The 16,904-nt window shown below is 39.9% G+C and overlaps 1 protein-coding gene across 1 annotated transcript in view; it reads right to left on the bottom strand.

The window, feature by feature from the left end:
- Positions 1-1,503: 1,503 nt before the first annotated feature.
- The window catches only part of LOC139696442 (twist-related protein-like), a 54,817-nt gene continuing 39,416 nt past the window's right edge, over positions 1,504-16,904 (bottom strand). Inside the window, exon 2 of the mRNA XM_071595212.1 lies at positions 1,504-2,135. The gene's annotated coding sequence lies outside the window, so the exon portion shown is untranslated. The remainder of the gene's footprint in view (positions 2,136-16,904) is intronic.

The raw sequence follows: 16,904 nt of genomic DNA, 5'->3' as shown, positions 1-16,904 counted from the left end.
GTATTGGTCGAAAATAGGAAAAGAAACGGAAATAGAGCCGAAGGTGAGCGACTCTTAGATTTCGAACGCAAGCCGGGAAACTTCTTTAGTTGACAGTCGGCGAATGGGTCAAAGGATTCCGTTACTTCCTCTGGAGGAAATGCACAGCTTTTGGCACCTTCAACCTCTCATTGGAATGCACGCCTCTCGCTCGCATCCGACTGATCACCCAAATTCCTCAAGTTTAGAATGATTCAGCATCCTTCGCGGAACGTCACCTCACTTCAATTCTTTGCAACTTATAACTTCCTCTTAATTGTGCAACGTAACAGTAGAAATATCTGAGGTGTGAGCGACTGTGAAGAAAAAAAACAACCAGGAATTCAATTCTCGCCTATAGGGGGATATTTCTCTTCAACTTTGAGGGAACGAAACGTTTCATTTCAAGCGTTGGAAAGCTTGAATCCGCTGTTATAGCTAATATGAAGTAAATTCCTCAGTTGATAAAATGGAATTAAGAGTTGTATGACGATGATAACTTTGTCGTTTTCCTGGAAAACGGATCTAAGGAAAGAAATTAAACTTGAGTCACGCTCCTTACTGCAGGAGGATGCATGACCAAATAGGCCACATCTCTGAAATTCTAGGAATTGGTACTATTTCAAGAGTTTTTATCAAACAGGATAACTTTTCGCTTTTCTCGAAAGTGTTTTTCTCGGAAATTTTCCAATTACGCACGTCCACACTCCGGAAATTTTAACTATGCATCCTCTACCACCAAACCTAAGAATAAAATGGGGACCGGAAACACAAGGGTGAGGACACATACTCTAGACCTCGTGACATCAAACCTTGAAAACTAATGTCCGGCGGGACAATAATCCGAAATTAAAGATCTTGCGGATTTTCATCTTTGTTTGGAACCCTTTTCACCATGAACAATAACATGGAACGTACAATGCTAGCCAGACTGACACACACTTATTCGACAGATATCTTAATTGAGCTAACCTCATCGTAAACACCACAGGAATGGTCGTGGACTGGTAAATGCATGGTACATTTATTTATATTGTAACCCCAGCTATTTAAAACTACTCAGAATATGTCCTGGAAGAAAACGGCATCCTCGTTCAAGGATAGTGGAGAGTGGTAGCCTAGTGGGTAGAGCTTTTGGCCTCTAACCCATGGGCCCCAGTTTAAATTCAGGTGACGCATCCAGGCCTACTAATTCACCCATGCTCTGCGATTTTTGGTAGCCGGACCTACCCGAGAAACCTCAAGTGGCCCTGGTAAAGGAATAAACCTTCGGGTGACAACTGTGATATCACTTAACGGAGTACGGAGGAACTAATGCTACTTCGCCCCACACGCTAGATTTCAGCACGCCTTCGTTGGTTCTAACTTGAGAAAAAATTCAAATAAATCAGCTTTGAGCTCATCTAATACAGAAAGAGGATAAATAAATAAGACACATCGAGAAGATTTACCGAAGTATTTTTATTAAATAAATATTCACATAAATCATGGGTATCGCAACATCATGTTTAAAATACATGTGAGGTATTCGTTTACAAAATAAAATTGCTTCTTTTAGTACCACGGCTCATTTTATCATCAGCGTTGGACGTTTCCTTGCATAGCTAATACCAGGTATCCTCGTGAAGGATAAATGGATGCAGCGTAAAATCGCCCTTGAGCACAAAAATATATCCTCCCAGCCGTCATGGGGGATTATTCTCTATCGATGTATGCACTGAAAATGTAAAATGACACTGGAAATTGGAGTTGTATGTCAAATCGAAGCGACAAAAAATTAGATTGTTTTCGTTGGTCTTTCCTATATCAGCACCGCACTTCACCAAAACACCGAGTCCTAGGGAGAAGAGGTAAAGAATTCTTTCGTCACTTGAGTCGTAACCAAATGAAAAGAGAAAGTAACCGATTCGACAGTTTCGTTTCGAATTTTGTTCATCTTTCATCCAACACTTGAGAGTTCACAAAGCCGGAGGGCATCCAATAAGGTAGGGCTTTATTTTTTCCCCTAGGATTCATGCCCATCTCCTGTACAGCGTTTCCCCATCGATTCGGTCGGATTCCTGTTTGCTTGAATCTCGTACAAGAAACGGCAGTAGGGCAGTAACTCTAGGGTAGACCTGTGGAAAGAAAATAAGAACGTGGTCAGACATAATTTATGAAATAGGAATAATTTCTAAATGAATCATGCGTCTAAGGGTCATTTTCTATTCGTCGGCAATTGACACCTAGCATTAAAATGCTCAAATACACTGGGTGTTCGTTGGTATAATATTGAACAAAATTTTTCCCCGATGTTCCTACCGATAATTTAGATGAATCAGAAATCCATTAACCATGACAAAAAGTGCCAGGTGTGACTTGTGAAAAGTGTGGCTTCGATTTTTAATAGTGTAGTTGCGACTTTTGCCACTCTGTAGCCCATTAATAAACATAATCTGTTTTATCATAAATACCTAGAGTATCACATCTGTAGAGTATTTCCTTCAAAAAAGATAATAAGATAACTTTTGATGTCAGATTTCTTCTTATTCACGGGCTCACTCAAATACGCTCTAATTACCAGGATTTTAATACTGAGATGATATAACCTTAATATTCAAACAAAAAGTATCTCTAACACAACTTAATTTGAAAACCTCAACTGAAACCCCTAAACTTTAAATGTTTCCTTTTAATATCATGAAATTTCTTATGCCACGGATGAGAAATAATTTATTAAAACAATCAAAAATGGAACACAGACTCGGGAAAATTGAACTTTCATTTGAAGTTTCATATTAATTAAATCAATTCTTACAAATATAATACATATTACAAGGTCTTCAATAAAATAATTGGTAATTAAAAATCGCGGCAGGACGACGACGAAGCAATATTAAAAAAGTATAGTATATAATATTGCTAGATTTATAATTAGAAATGCTATTTCAAGTAAAATTGTCTAAATGATTCTCAGAAGCCCTTTGACAGGAAGCCTTTTAGGGTCCCTAACAATAGTGGCAGTTTTGTTAAATATATGAAATATGTGAAATTCGAACGGAATAATGTGAATTCCTATTGTACCATTTGAAAGTTACACGGATAGTCTCTTCATAACAAATTTACACGGTGCAATTCCAATTCACACTACATGGAGAGTGAAACTCAAATACGATAAACATCAAAGTGGTCATGCACATTGGTTAGTTGTTTCTGTTCCTGTGCTGATATTCTTTGCATTCCGAACCTCTTTTTGTGGATACGCTTGATTGAAATAATATCCATCATCCGAATGTGAAAATCTAATACCATGACATCCCAAGAAAAAGAGCCCCAATTCCGACCCTACTATCAACCACTTCTTCCCATGTGTCGACAAGGATAATGTGTGAGTGAATATTCAAGAATTATTATTAGTAGTATTTTACCGGTATCTATCGGTTAAGATACGTTTTGAACGGACAACGGACTACTCAACAATAAAATTCTTTGCCTCTTCTACGCGAAACAAAACACAATCCAGTAACCTACCCTACAGGGTTCGTCCGGAAAATAAGTGTACTGATTTTTTCCCGCCGCTCCAGGCGCGCCCAGCACCGCTCTGACGGGCTGCGATTGGAGGGGGGTATGTTGGCAAGCGACGCTGAAAAAGGCAGTCGGCTCTGAGCTGTGGTGTAGTGAGGAGCTCTGTTAACGCGAACCTCCACGCTTCGACCCACGTCACGGAACGCGATGCCGAAGTTTTTGGAGCAGCGTTATTCCATCAAATTTGCGGTAAAGCTTGGGAAATCGTCTACCGAAACTGTCGGTATGATTAACCAGGCTTACGGGGAGTCAGCCATGTCCAGAAACATGATCTTTCGGTGGCACAAGATGTTCGTGGAGGGCAGAGAAGAGGTCGACGACGAACCACGGCCTGGACGCCCATCAACGACACTCACCGACGAAAATGTGCGAAAAGTTCGCGATGTACTGAACTCTGATCGTCGTCTTAGTGTTCGGATGATAGCAGAGCAGTGTAATGTGCCAAAAACAATAGTGCACGAGATTATTAAGGAGCAATTACAGATGCGAAAAATTTGTGCAAAGTTGGTGCCGAAAGTGCTCAGTGATGATCAAAGACTCAATCGTTTGGAAATCGCGACACAACTTGCGGATCACTGCAAAAATGCCCTACAGCCCGGACTTGGCACCACCGGACTTCTTTCTGTTCCCGAAGATAAAGAGGAGTTTGAAAGGAACGCGATACGGGACTTTGGACGCCGTCAAAGAGGCCGTGACGACGTGTCTTCGAGAGGTTCCCGATGATGCCTTCGCGGGAGCGTTCCAGGAATGGGAACGCCGCTGGAACAAGTGTATCGACTAACAAGGGTCCTATTTTGAGGAATATTAGCTTATGATATGTAAAAGTGTAATAAATTTTTTTCCTGAGCTCAGTACACTTATTTTCCGGACGAACCCTGTACGTCAAATCCCTCTTCATCTCAGGGTACTTACTTCCTCCCTTCATCTCGTCCAACATCCCCATCCTGTTCCTGCTCTTTCCTCGTTTGCCTAACATTCTCCCCTCTATTAAATTCTCCAACATCCCCCTGCTGATCATTACGTCCTTCATCTATTATTCCTGTTTCCTCATGTATTCTCCCAACAATCCCCTTTCCTCCCCTTTCAGCATACCTAGCACTTTCTTGATTGTTTTCCTTTCGGTGAATTTCACCTTTCCAACCTTCTCAACACCCTCATTGCAAACGCCTCCAATCTACGCTTCTCATCTTGCTTCAACGACCATGTCTCTGCGTCGTACAAAGCCTAGCTCACTATAAAATGTTTCACTAATCTTTTCTTAACAGCCTTACTCAAAGTACCTGTCATCAATTCTCTCCTTCGTGGGAAAGCTTCTCAGTCAAACGCAATTCTTCTTCTTATATCCTCATTATTTTGACCAATATAAATACCCAACATTACTATTTATTACAATGTTATTAAATATTACCACACGCCCTTTTTTATTTACATGATATTTGAAAGAAGAAATAAAAAAATGAAAACTACTCGAGCTGTGTAATAGATAATGCTACAAGCAAGGGGACACTGTTTGTGGATGGTAGTAAATGACACAGACCCTTGTCTTATCTAAACAGTCCCTGTCAACGGCGCCTTCGAGCACCGTGTTTTCCATCTGGAATACATCGTACACGAACCTTCCTCGACCGGAAGCCGCAGACAAGTGACGGCATAATGACATAATAATATATTTTCGGCAATTATGGCTTATGAGTGAATATCACTCATGGATAACTTATCTCCTGCGGCGAGCATATTTGTTTGGGCGTTACGTGTTCCTACCTTAACAATTCCGTCCTCGACATGGCGAAAAACCATTATTTTGCGCTGAAACCAACAATTAAAGATACAAAAAAGTTCATTGTTAGAATGCTCAATTTTTTTAGAATTCGGCTGGTTCGGGCAACTCTCGCCGGCCGGGTCACTGCCACCAGAACTAGTTGTACTCTTTCCGTAAACAGAGAGTAAATCTAATTTTTCTCAGCCATCTGCACATAATATTTGAGTAGTTAATGAAAAATACCTGAATTTACCTAAAATTGAGAAAAAAACCTAAGGGTACAAAGAAGAAAATTTGTGTGAAAATCGCCTGAGCTTCGAGGTTGAAAATTTATGCAGAGATCTTGAGGATCTGCACCGTTATTATTTTAACATTCCTCGACGGGGTGCGTCTATGTTGAATGCTTTAGTTGCAAAGGCAACGAGGAGGAGCTACCGACGAATGCAGAAATCAACGATGGGATAAATGAAAGTAAATGCTGGGCATAGCTAAATATTAGAATATTAGATCTTTTAGGTTAGGGAAATATCTTAAAATTTCAAAACATTAAATACTCGTTCACGATACCCTCGAGTTAATACTGCGCGTGAAATTACATAAAAACTCAAAAATAAAAAACACAGGAACTATAACTATTAAGGAGCTGAATTTGTATATGCTTATTCACAGTTGCTGTTAGTCTTGAACGACACAATTTGCTCAAAACACGCTGTTTCATTACTGCACAAAAAGAAATTAAAATGAAAATGCATACATGAGCATAGACAGAAATGACGCATATATATTCAGAGAGCAGATTGCTGTGGTCAAAAGCTGACGCGCTAGAATGATGAAAATAATAATAATATAAGATAATATAATATAATATATAAAAATAATAATAAGATCAAGGGAAAGATGAGACAAAACTTCGTATATACGAGGTACGTAGATACACAAAGAAAGGAAGAGTTGTGTGTGATGCAGTGAGCGGGATTCATGCTTAACTTTTTACTCAAGCATGTGGAAGGTCATAAAACACATACGTGTATTAAGCAGTTTTGTTAATTAAGTTCATGATAAAAATCGTTTCATTAATATACTCATACTTGTAATTTTTATAATAATTATCCTTTTTAATTCTCCCTTTATGCTCGGTTTTTAAGTCTAAAAATGGGTCAAAATTATCCTTTTCGATCAATTTCAAATAACTAATTCTTTCGTAGAGCTGCACCCAATAGCGGATGGATGTTTTAAACCTATGAGATATTTAACGGGAAATTTCATTATTGCATTCATTGATTGTAACAAAACAATTCATAGATTTAAGATATGAGCATTGCGCACCGGCGCTACATACTATATATGACATTTCCACCCTTCTGACAGTAAAGTTTCAATTACAGCAAAAAAGTACTCAGGTAAATCAATCATTTGATCTTTTCACCTCTGGGACTTTCACAATTTTCCTTCCATATTCGCACGTTAGAAACATCATATTTCATATACATAAAGTAATGAATTTCCGTTGGTACGCGTCATCAATTAGGGAATAAGAAGTAAAGTTCGAGATACTTGTAATATTTTTAGCTCACGGAAACGTCGTCAGGTATGAGCTAGCAGACGTCGACATCTTACCAAAGTTGGCCGTCGATCACGTGAGTCCAAAATGTTCCACCACAAAGGAGTCTTAAAATCCGGACAGTGCATACCTTCTCCAAAGTTACGATTCGAGTGAACGGACGCGATGTGTTAATATATGCGGTACATACAAATGTTCTCGTGGAATGAAATACACCGACGGGAAAAATTTAACTTAGGTCTTCATCTACGCACATATTACCCCTGTAAGACACTATGGGGACACGGGGATGATGAATCTACCCTTTTGCTAGAAGCGCATGCGTTGACAAGGTAACGGATCAAGGATCAGGATCCATCTCTCCGTCATCCGGAAGTGATTCCTAAGGTGGAAAAAATAGAATCGCTCCTCCACGTGCTTTTGATGCAAGCGCAACGCCACACCTTAAGGATCCAATTATGGTGGTTGATAAGGGACTGTCACTATCTCTCACCCTTCCACTACCCCGACGATTTCCCAGTCTTGGCATGCGTGGAGGGATCTTGCGTTACCATCGGCGACTCTTCTTCTCCCGAGCGTGGAGCGCACAGCACCCCAACCCCCACTCTCGGTCCCCTCCCCCCCCGCCCGGCCGCCGATCCTTCGCCCTTTCCCATACTCCTAGTGGAAGGAGTGGGGAAAAACGAAAAAAAAAAACAGTTAAATGCTACGAGCCACAGTGCCTAGCCAAAAAAACGCGATTCCAGGGAACGTACGAAGGGGTCCGGAGCGAGAGTTCCACGCATATGATGCAGCTGTTGCCTTCAATAACGAAACCACGTAATGCCGTTCCCTCGGTATACAACGCAGATATGAATCACCCCGGAGTAGTGGGAAGTTGCATTCTCACGTATACTGACTGGGTATTGAGTCGCACGCGTGAAAGTGATGCTTGTATTTTTCAACAGTGGCTATTGAGCAAGGAGCATTTGATCTCTCCTTGAAAATCACGTGATTTTTTTACGGGACTCGTCGAAGAGCCAACGGAGATCGTGCTACGGAAGTTAAATCAAACCTCTCAAGGAAGACTCTCAAAATTCATCGAAGTGTTATCTTTTCCGATGCTCTGAAATACATGCAATTCACATCTCAATTCAACCCATTACTCAAGACTGAATACCATAAAAAAGAATATCTGCGGGCCAAAAAATTTCAAATAATAATGAAAATGAAAGCCTCAAGTTTCTGTTATTGATTTCCCGTGAGAATTAGAACCACCAAAGGGCCCATTTTGAAAAATTCAAGTAATCACTTTAAACTTCTTGATCGCAGGCCACATCGTTAAATACCGCATTAAAAAATTTTATTTTTCTATCGAATATCTAAATTCTAGCACAAAAAATCTAGATTCATCAATTCCATTGCAAAAAATTCAGCACTTAAACTTTAAATTCAAATTTTTTCAAGTTTCATTTCCTTTCAGTGATGTAAGAAATCCTGTTCCGTTTCTGTTGCTATTGCTCTGCTTTGTGAACTCATTCACAAGACCGGAACGGAGGAGAGGATTGAATTTGCGAAACACGGATGATGTCTTAAGCAGTCGGTTTCACATTTACATAGATTTCCCCAGGCACAATGTTATCCAACCAATATTTTTACAACAGAAAATCTTGACATGTGAAATGAAGGCTGTCTAAACTAGAGTAACGAATGTGAGAGAAACAGATGAGCATTATTTAAGAACTCGCAAAAGCGCATCAGTACCTCTCGGGTCTAACCCTTAGATTTAATTAGAGAGAGTTTGCGGAGGCAATTAAAATATTGCAGTTGATCAAAATCGAAACAATAAATGCATGAATACATATCTATTCTTAGGTATTAAGCGAAAATGAGTGGAAGATGTATTTTCAGGAAGTGACGTGGACGCATAAAAACGTCTAGATGAAGTCATGGTTTCTCAATATTTAAGCCATTCCTTTTCGGCTACCCTTCCTAACTCCGCGCAAAGAAAGCTTTCACCCTCTACTCGTTAGTGGCATGTATTTTCCTAAATTAAACTGTCTTCTACGCAGGACTGAAGTCAGTTGTGATCCTTGTGAGGCGGTGATTGCATCTATCAACAGCGTCCGATTTTTAATGAACATATTTGCCCATAATTAGGTGCGAATTACGAATATTAGGTACAATTAGAAATTAAGATTAGTTATAGATTGGATTAATTAGGGATTTGAACTCGGATAGCTATTTGGTTACCTCAGGATAATATTTTATTATTGACACAAGGGCGTGTGAATAAAATTGTTTCAACGGAAGTGGAAATTACCAAAGTCTACCCAATATAATAACTATGCATACACCAACGAAAGGATGTAATAATTTAAATGGAAATCTTCAATTCACTCTTTTGAAACATCACACGATTATTTTTAGCAAAAGCTTAAATCTTAATTTTTTATTGAATGTCAAAACCCATGCAATTCACACGGTTATCTTGAAAATTTACTTCAAAACACTGCCAGTAGCAAATAAACCATGGGGGTGCGTGGAGGCACTATTTCCGAAGCGCTAATTTTACTCCTAGCCTGGTGCCAAAGTAATAGGAGTTCGGAGAAATCTTATCATCAAAGATGTCGTAATGAGTGCCCGCTGTATTACTGATGTCAGTGCATTTTTAACAGTGGCTCACGCGCAGTTACTCGAAAGACTGCTGTCCAATCTGTGTGCAGAAATATTCACGAATTCGAGCACCTGAAACCGTCACCTCATGAACGGCTCCATTTTTCAGGATTAGTGACGGGCGCAGAGTCCTAAAAAGTGAATGAAAAGCACACATCAACTCCCAGGGATTTTATTTACTTCCTCCATAAATGAGCGGATGGACACTGACGAGGACGGTAGAATGGCTTACTCATCCACTGGCTACGTGGGTGGGAATGCGTCAAAGGACGCCAGGAGTAGACGGATCTGTGTACGAGCTACGCTTCCTGTGAGGTTACAGTCAAAAGGCGAAAAGGGTTGGGAGTCGAAAGTCGGAAAGACCGAGAGGGAGGAGGTGGGGAGTGTTTAGAGAATTTGAGGAGGAGCTCTTTATGCGCTCGGGGAGTAGAGCTGGCAGTTCATGAAAAGGACACGCCAGCTATATAGCAAACCGAAGGGGAAACAAAAAGTCACGGTCGCGTACCGACCCGGACAAGTTGAGCGTTCGTTATTCAAGGGTGGGTGAGTTTTCGGGGTTGAAAGGACTCGACCTCTTTTCACCTTGCCCCCATGGTTGGTTTAATGGTCCGTCGGTGTTAAGTTACTGATAGCGGACCAACTTCGGAAAAGATTTTTTTTTGGAATCTTAGCAAAATTACGTCGTTAGTAAATATTACCGAAATTCAATATTTTTAAATATTTACTTAATACCTGAAATAATTATTATGCAATTAGAAGAAGGAATAAATCGGCAAGATTTCAGTTCCGATATTGGTCAGTTTATTTATTCCAGCCTGATGAGGACTTTAGGTATATCAGTTCAATATACTTAAGCTATCATAAACGCACTTTCCATTACACATTCCGTGTTTTCGCGTTTTACATGGCATCTTCAGTTACTACATTATTGTTTTGCGTAATCCATTACGGTAGATATGTTTAGAATGTTCCCTAAAATATATAACATAAACTTTTGAAAAACCACTGAAATACTAATATGACTACAAAACAATTTCTAACCTAAAAACATATTTTTTTTCGCATTGACTACTTCTCACAGTTTTCACCCATTTTATTCCGCTCAAAATTCTCACTCTCTTCCTCCCGGTGCCCCCTATATGCCTCAACTTAATATTCTTTTATTACATTCTTCAACATTCCACCACCTGACTTCCCCTTAATCTACAAAGTTTTGCTGTTTCATTTGAATTTTACCAATCAACTTCCTCTATTCCCCATCCCAATCGAGCATCTCATTTTACTTCCTTTCGCTCGAGCTTATTTTTACAATCCTTCTTCATAGACAGATCTCGAAAGTACACTCTCTATGATCTTCCTCTGTCCTAAAAGGTCTAGTATGTATCTGAACCATAAAGCAATACGCGCCTCAACACAGTTTTCACTAAACTTTCCTTAAAGGATCTTCTCGGGGATTGGTCATTTGTTCTCCCTTTCGTCAATACCTATGCTGGCGAAATACTTCTCTCATTGCCATTTCTATTAGACTCACAACCAAAAACAGTGGCCAATACGTTAATTCTTCCGCCCACAGCAGTTACACTCCATTCAGCTCAACTACGCAACTCATAGCCTTCCTCCTTCCTACTTTCGATTCTCATCATGCATTCACTTAGAGTTATCTTCATTCCATGAATGCGTGGAAATAATACTAGAATTTTGAAAAGCTACTAATTTCATTCCTTATGAAGGCATGAGAACAGACAGCTTCCACCAAGTCAAACCTTAATTCGAAAAAGATGTAGTTTACATTCAGCAAAGGCAATCTTTTTTTCTTGGAAAAAAAGTCATCAAGTTTCAATCTATACTCTCCAAGCGTTAATAATTTTCTAACCTATAAACCTCATAATTCAAGTACATAAGCTGAAAGATCGTATCTGAAAAACAAAGCAGCACGAAATATTAGTAACCTACCAATTATCATATTTTTTTGTATTTGGGCAATAGTGCAGAAAGGAATCATATACTAGATCGGCAATTTTGATGCATCAACTGACTTGTCTTCCGTGCCCCTATCCCTTTTTCTTTCGCCATTGATAGTAAAAAATAACAAAAGTTATACATATTATTAGTGGAAATATACTTAGGTGGCGGTCTTATCAATAATTTCACTTAAATTAATTGGAATAAGTGCTAAAAAAAGGCTGTTAATATGGAATTTTGGAGTGATGAACATTTATTGCCTCGATTATTGGTATAAACACGAGATGAGTAAAATAATTAAATGTGTGAGTTAACCAGGCTGTAAACTGAATTAAAGCTGAAAACTTCTCGTAAACAGCAGTAAATATTGCTGTGATTTTGCGGTAGAGGGGCCGTGACACTATCATTCACTATCATCGATGTCGAAACGCGGAAGCAAATTTCAGACGATAGACAATTGACGCACGATCTTAAGTAAAAATAACAATTTCATAACCCCGCACACCATGCCAACACGATGCGAGTTTATCCGTAGACTATTTTGGAGAACGCTATATTTTACCATTGAAATGCAGTAAATTTAACTTTAATTAAGTGACGCCCTCCGCCATTAGGCCGGATCCTCAAGAAATACGTAATTACCCTCTCCACCGAGAGGTTGGAGACGGAATGGAAGTGTTCTCATTTGCGAGTGGCAGTCGAGATACCCTGAGTTTTGCCAGTTTTTTACTACGGAGGCTCGATTAGGGGAAAAAGGTTTGCGATTTTTTAAGGTTGGCAATCACGTTTTTACGTATTTTAAAAATGTCGCTGGGTCGGTCTGAATTAAGCAGACGATTGGTACTGCAACGGTAATATTCGGTAAATGCAAGTGAATTAACTCTACAACTAAACCTAAGTAAGTCATTTAGGTCCCAAGATACCTGACAAAAAATTTCCAGATCCTGTCGAAAGGCAGAAACTTTAACCTTAATACTTTATTTTTACCAAAGGGTTTTATTTATTAAGTTAAAAAAATACGGCATTTGATTATTGATTGAAAATATTCGTCGTCGTCTGGATATCAGCACGTATGAACTCTTGCCAGAGTCTTATGTGAGCACATGCCTTGTCGGGGCACTTAAGGAACGAGATCTTTTTCCGGCAAAAATATTGGAAATTCAGTGATCAAAATCCACCCAAACTATGATAGCGGTCAGCATACTAAGATTCATGAACTTGATCCTGTTAGCAAAGGGATATGTCCACATTTCTACATGCTAGTTCGATCCAGTCAAGTAAATGTACTTGAATGTCACCTCTTGATTCGTGGTAACAAAGAGCTTTTTTATTTGTGGTAAGGTAATGACAGTGATCCGTGAGCCGCCAAAACTTCAGAACTTACGAGTATCTGGTCCGTGATTCAAAAGAACGTAGCCAACCCGTGAAATTGTGACCTATCACGGAGATGTAAAAGATGAGGGTATTCTGGGATGAAAGAGCCAGTGATGAGGAAATCCTAAAATGGGAGTGGGTGGATAATCACGGTTAAAATATGCTTCACCAAATCAATATAAATATCTTTTTTTGTGTTTAAGTGTCAATATTGAAGGGTGGCGTTGGGTCAGAGCAAAGTGTTAGAGACAAATATAGAAAAACAATTTAGTAAAAGTATCACAAGTGTTCATAGTTGTTTTTGGAATTCCTCAGCTAAAGCAATTTCGTCACCGTCAACTCTATCTTAAAACATCCATACAAACAGGGACAGGATTAAAACTAGGGAACTTCTCGGGTTCGGATAGTTTCGTGGTCGTCGGAAAATCCCTCTTGGCGTCCGAAAGGACTCATCTCCATTCATTCATTGGTAAAATACACGGCAGGCGTTAAAAAAATTCATGTTTAAGTCAGAAAATTGTAAATTTACTTGTTTTTAACTCAGTGAAATGGCAGCGCATCAGATCTCGCATTGAAGTCACCGTTGATGCCGACCAAAGGCGACTCAAATCCTTGAAATCATCGCCAACAACGGTCGAGTGATGGAAAACATAAACGAGCAATCGGAAGATGAAATGAATAAACGGGAGACAAAAAATAACCCAGCGCAGAAAAAAATCAACTAAATAATTGAGTGATTAATCCTGGAAATTTTTAATTAAAATACTATTCAGAATTACCTCATCCAGAGGTCGCTATGAATAAATAGTAATGTATATTTAATGGAAGAAAAACAAAAAAATGACTTAAGGGAAAAAAACCCGTTCATTACCTCCGCGTAGATGAATCGCGCGCCTAAAATGAAAACAATAGGCAATTAAGTGCCATCAAAGTGAACTATTTGGTCCCTGGATTATGAGCTTCGCCAATGACGGCTCTGGCACCATCAGGTTCTGAAGGCCCATTTTTATGACTCGGGATAATCGAAAAAATAAATTACGGAAAAGTGAGACAAGTAATTGGCAGAGAACTATTTTGGGCAACATTTGGGAAAAGAAAAATAAAAATTCTCCTCTAAAAATTAATTTTTTGTCTTTAACCTCTTCCAAAGGGTCAAAATGTTTGCTTGGAACAATTACAAACTTGCCCTAATAAATGAAGAAGAAATGACTTTCAGCTTGGGTTGCCTAACTAACTGGCTTGTTTTAGAAAGTAATATATTTCTCATTTACATTGAGCAAGTCGAGTGACTAAAGCAAAAAAGAAGGCATAGCATCAAGAAGCATAGAATAAATATGTCCGGTATGCTGGGCAACCTCTCGCTGTATTTGATATTTAGAAAAAAGCATTTTAGATCAACGAGGGATGCGAAAAAAACGTACTCCGCTTCAACTATAAATCCTCAATCTAAAATAATGCCAAAAAATTCTACGGCAGTGTAACAGCTTCAAATAACTTTTAAAATAAGCTCGCAATCCAGAATTTTATTCTTCCACCATGTTTATTTCACAAAATCTGAGACTCCGTTCATTTCCAAACTCTATGACCGGTTACGACAAAATCATTGGCAGTTTTGACTACGACGGTCCCATTTGTAGTGACAAAAACGGCCTCTAAAATTTAAGTCTCGGTCGGTCTTGGTGCACTTATTCCCAACTTGACGTAGAAGTCTTAAGAGACAGGTAGCTATTAGCGAAGAACTAGGAAAGGGTAGCGCACTCAGTCAAGTGAACAAGATGGACGATGATGCCGACCGCAAAATATTTCCGTTCCCCATGATGCATTAATCCTTTCAAAAATGACTAAACCGCATCTCAATTCTAGGTATACGAGCTTTAAACCGGAAGGGCGCCTTTTAGAAGCCGAAACGGATGCTGGCCTGCCAGAGAGCGCCTGTCGCGGACGCGGCAAGGAGACCAAAAAAGACGCGGGAAAAAGTATCGTAAAAAAAGAGGTCCAACAGGAGGAAAAAAATATGGAAAAAAACAATGAAATCGGAGAGACCTTTTAAAGCGACATTCATTTGGCAACCTCGCTTTCGTTTAGTCGCACACCCGAGAGAATACACTCATTTCTTTTTCTCCTCGGAAGTCATTGGGAGTTTCCTTGGTTTCCCACGGCACCCCGGAGTCAGCCTCCCCCCCACAGAGCATAGCCGGGCGTGCGGCAAACAAGAGTCGGTTCGAACCCCATTCCCTCCCCCTGCTCCCTCTCACGGGAGGTAGCGGCAAGGGGAGTGGGTGAAACTACATGGCGGGAAGGGAAGGCGTGACGGAAGTCCCCCTCCATCCCCTTTGGCGGTGGTGGTGGTGGCGCAACCCTCCCATCCCTTCCCGTTCGACTCACGAGGGGAGGGGGGAAGGGAAAACGTCCTCGTTGGCGCCACTAAGGGGAGGCATTAATTTTTCTCCGTCTTCACGATCGCATCAAGAATCATTGTGGGAGAGTTGCGAGGGATTGGACACGCTGCGCCCTGGGAAATGGATTCAGAGTGAAGATATACCCGAGAAAAAGATTCCGAGAGGTGGGGGAAGTAAGGAGCGGAGGGAAGAAAGGAGTAGATTTTTTTTTAAACGTAAGTATATTCCGTATTTCCTCCCCCCCCCTCCCGATACACGACTCCGTGTGGGAAGTCGAAACCTTCCCGGTTTCTTTTTTTTGTGAGCACTCAGGGGAGAGGGGGTGGGGGAGGATGTGGAGGAGGGAAGGTTAGGACACCCGCTCTCGGAGGCAATGGAGCGTAGCTTCAGGGAGGCCGCCGTACAAAATGGCGCCCCCTCACTGAGAAATGAATGAAATACTCGACTTATTTGTGAGATGGGGAGCAAACGGACCATTCTGAATGTACATGAATACCTCTCGGACACGAGTCGAATCAAACCGCGGGTGTTTCTGGCGCCATTCAAACTGGCCCATTCAAAACACCTCAACTGATGGATATTCGGAAGCGAAGTTGTATTTTTAATGTGGTTTAAAACAATTTGTATAAAATATAACATGCTATTTCATGTGCGGTATAGTTGTCATAAAGGCACAGTAACTGATGCGATTTCGTAGAGAATTCAACGATGGCATTTTAAAAATATTTAATACAACTTGGATTAAGAGTCTAAATGGTTTTCACTTCAAGTTATTGATTATATTATTTCGAAAGTTTCTACTATCCAAAAACTTTTAAAATCATTTAAATGTGACATTGTCCGAATACACGTCCTTCATATCACCATTAGGAATATAACACGAAGAGCAAAATGACCCATAAACGGTGCACAGTTGAACCATTACAGTAGGGAATGCTAATGACATAAATAAAAAAATGTCTGATTAAACATTTAAAATACCATTTTCACTATTTATCAGCCAACTATATGGTAGGTTATATGCCCTTTTAATTGTAGAATTGCGTTTTACGGTAATAAAAGGAAGCACACAAATAAATTATACAAATATTTTGATGAGATTCCTCTATGATGATCCTTATGTCATTAAGACTGTTTACAGCACAATTTTAGTCATATAATAATGGGTAATTTTAAGAAACTTTTCGAAATGATACCATGAACACCCCCCTGCCCAGAGGTTGGAAAAATTAAGTTTTGAGGGAGAAATTTCAGCAAGTTCACAAATACGACCAATTGCGTTCACTTAATATCATGGCGGAAAAATCATGATTCAGGAGGATTTGTTTTTCAGCTATTCGTTATGGGTAAGAGAGTGGATACCACAAGGGTATTATTTGTCAATACAATGCCCCGCAAGTCGCCTCATGGGTGCGCGGCAAGGGGTTTTGTTAGAATTACGCTCTCACGAAACTACACAGGCTTTCCCAGACATTTTTCAAATGTTCGCAAATTTCTGAAGGTTCGGTTTATTACACCTGTGCTCAGTGTCATAGCCAAAGGAGCGCTATAGGTATTTCTACATCCTGGATTTGAACTTCGGTAAGCATGTGGTGATGAGTGCTTAAAATAG

This window comes from Hetaerina americana, unplaced genomic scaffold (assembly GCF_022747635.1).
Source record: "Hetaerina americana unplaced genomic scaffold, ioHetAmer1.1.p SCAF_7, whole genome shotgun sequence".
NCBI lineage: Eukaryota > Metazoa > Arthropoda > Insecta > Odonata > Calopterygidae > Hetaerina > Hetaerina americana.
This window is presented reverse-complemented; position numbering and strand designations above follow the sequence as displayed.